Source organism: Limulus polyphemus, unplaced genomic scaffold (genome assembly GCF_000517525.1).
Source record: "Limulus polyphemus unplaced genomic scaffold, Limulus_polyphemus-2.1.2 Scaffold2496, whole genome shotgun sequence".
Classification (NCBI taxonomy): Eukaryota; Metazoa; Arthropoda; class Merostomata; order Xiphosura; family Limulidae; genus Limulus; species Limulus polyphemus.
The window spans coordinates 16,793-20,001 of NW_013668106.1; the positions used below are offsets into that span (position 1 = coordinate 16,793).

At 35.6% G+C, this 3,209-nt stretch overlaps 1 long non-coding RNA gene across 1 annotated transcript in view; it reads left to right on the forward strand.

Annotated features, from left to right (window-relative positions):
• Positions 1-1,292: 1,292 nt before the first annotated feature.
• LOC111087699 overlaps positions 1,293-3,209 on the forward strand; it is a 54,389-nt gene continuing 52,472 nt past the window's right edge. Inside the window, exon 1 of the long non-coding RNA XR_002612364.1 lies at positions 1,293-1,381. This is a non-coding gene — a long non-coding RNA (uncharacterized LOC111087699). The remainder of the gene's footprint in view (positions 1,382-3,209) is intronic.

The window sequence follows — 3,209 nt, forward strand, 5'->3', positions numbered from 1 at the left end:
AACGACTGTTAAAGGATTGAACAGTTAGTGATCCTCAGGTCTCAGAACAACTGTTAAAGGATTGAACAGTTAGTGATCCTCAGGTCTCAGAACGACTGATAAAGGATTGGACAGTTAGTGATCCTCAGGTCTCAGAACGACTGTTAAAGGATTGAACAGTTAGTGATCCTCAAATCTCAGAACAACTGTTAAATCATTGAAAAGTTACTGATCATCTGGTCTCACTAAGATTGTTGAACTATTGAACAGTTAGCTCTTCATATCTCACTATGACTTTAAAAGCTTGTGATCTTCAGGTTCCATTAATACTTTTAAACTAATAGACAATTAACGAACTTCATATCTCACTAAAATTGTAAACAGTTTGTGACATAGAAATGTCACTTCAGACTATGAAATATGTAATTAATTATTTTATGGATAATTTGCTGGGTCTTCTATTTTAGTAATTCATAATGTTGTCCTCACCTACCTACACAACTAATCGATAGCTTCCTTTCCGTGACGTCATTTTCAGGCAAGATGGCGGTGCAAAGACCGAATATATCGATTTTAAAGTCCTGCTTCCGTTCTGGGGTTGTGATTACTTCTGGTGAAAACCAGTCGTCTCGTATCCTTTCAACTTCCTCTTCAGATGAGGATTCTTAAAATTCTTACAAGACAACAATCTCAAAGTCTTTAAATTTTCCGCCTTCTCGTCTGACTACTCCTGCAGGCCAACCAATCAGCGTATGCTTTTATTTTGTAGAGCTCTTGCTCCGTGTGGAGACAATATATCAAAAGTACACCGAGAGGAATCAGGCTTCGACCAACCGACGAACACAGTTGTCCAGACTAGTTTTTCTGAGGCATCACAAACTTAAAGCAGACATGCAACCAACACCCTTTCATTGCAAGGTCTGTTCTAATTTTGAGCTGGGTATAAAGCTGACCAGCTTTGTCGAACAATTCCCTCGTCTGAAGACTATGCACCACTTTTACCGATAAAGAGAGATGATAAAGTTTATTTTTAAAAACCAAAAACTATTTAAGGTTTGCATTCTATAAGATTTTAACTATTTAAAGCCTATGCTTTGTTTAAGCAACTTGACCCGTCTGTAGAACATGTTTTATTTGTTTGTTTGTTTACAAAAACTACGACATATCAGTACACAAACACACTTTTTGCTTTTATGTTACATACGTCTGATGTAAACCAAAAGACACACATACACACATGTATGCGTACACAGATCTAAGGCGTCACAAGCGTATCACCAGCTTAAAAATCGCTTCAACCCTTTGAGCCCAAACACGCCGTATGTGCATGTGAAAGGCACGTGAAGTGGGTTGAGCCATCGCTGTCTGCCGGGGTCGTGGGAAGAGAGCCATCGTATAAACGGTAAGGCCTGGATGTCTCCGTATTTGTCACAAAATACATTGTCAGGTTTCTACCAGAATGGGGTATATGTTATTTTCTCTACGAAATTCTTGTCACTTTTGCTTCTAAGCATTTGGCAAACCTTGCACGTCTGAATTTTTATTGTAGCTGTAATCTCGCTTTGGGATTGATGTGTGTGATCGGCTCACAATTCGATTTTTACTTCGTTATTATTTGTTTTCTTCAAAAGTAGAATGATTTGTTTTGTTTCAAAAATGTATATATATTTATTTTTTTAACTGAATCGAGTAAAAAATTCAAAGTTTTTAATAAAAAGTCCGCTATTAAAAAATAAATATTTTCCAGGAGAACTGGATATGTAGGGTTAGCTCAGCTAGAAGAGTGACATCTGGTGAGTTAAATACTTCTAAAAAAAACATTTACTATTTCAATAAATCTACATTGCCCTAAAACAAAGGAGTAGTTTTCACTTTAATAAGGTTTATCATTCTTATCTAATGGTAAAGAACACTAATGTAGTTGTTATTTATTATAAGCTTTGGTGTTAAGACCTTATTGTGTGAAACCTCAACCAGTGTTATCAAGTAATGCATTTCAGGAATGTCTTACCGTATAAAACCCCACCCAGTGTTATCAACTAATTTGTAGTAGTTATTATTTGTTCTCAGCTATATACTAGCGATGTCTTACTTACATTGGACATAATGGCGTCACTCTCTTGTCTGTAGTGGACAAAATCAAATCAAAGAGTTGACTTGATGTATTAATAATAATTAATATATGTGAACTAAATAAGTTCTCTGGTGTAAATCGTATGGAAACCATAAGTATACATATATCAAATATGAGATATAATAACAACACGATATTTTGTTTAAGCAGTCCATCTTTGGTGATGGTAATCCAAATTAGTCACATTTTTCTCACCTTTGACTGAACGGTCATGTTCAAAATATTATGGAAAAACAAATTTAGTTCAAAGAATTTTGTCAATATTTCGTATGGGACGACAATTGGAAGTTTTATTCAGTCTGAATGCTCGAGTAACTTCTCTATCAGTTAGTGTGATCAGACTGTGAATACGAAGATTCATGGTTCGTGACCCACCGCTTCAAATCTCAGTATTCGAGCAAAAAAGAGTAATCCAAGAGTTGGTGGTGAGTGCTGTTGAGTAAAACTTGCATCACGATCAAATCTCACTATTCGGTCAAAAGAAGAGTAACTCAATAGTTGGCGGTGGGTACCTTTGAGTATCTCCCTTTCATTTAGTCTGCGAGATTGCTCTGATGTGACTTCGCGTGAACAAAAATATTCAACGCATTTTTATATTTCAAACAAGCTCAACTTTTTTTGTTTTTGTAAAATATTTTTCCCCTGTAATCTGAAGACCGAAAATATATTTACATATTACAAAATCTATCATATATATTGCGCTTTATTGTTTCAAATTGCAAAAAAAAAAAAGCGTAACGGGAATTTTCAACCAACAAGTAGTGTTCTGTGTTTGTTAGGTAATTCAGTCTTAAACATTTATACGGTTTTAAAGTTAAATAGTAAAGAGGAAATACTAAACCAGTATTTATGTGGCTCTCCGTTTAGCCATTTTATTTGATATTTTACGATTGCAAGTAAACCCATTTCTCTGTAATATATATATTGTTTGTTTGTTTAAATTTCGCGCAAAGCTACACGAGGGCTATCTGCGCTAGCCGTCCCTAATTTAGCAGTGTAAGACTAGAGGGAAGGCAGCTAGTCATCACCACCCACCGACAACTCTTAGGCTACTCTTTTACCAACGAATAGTGGGATTGACCGTCACATTATAACG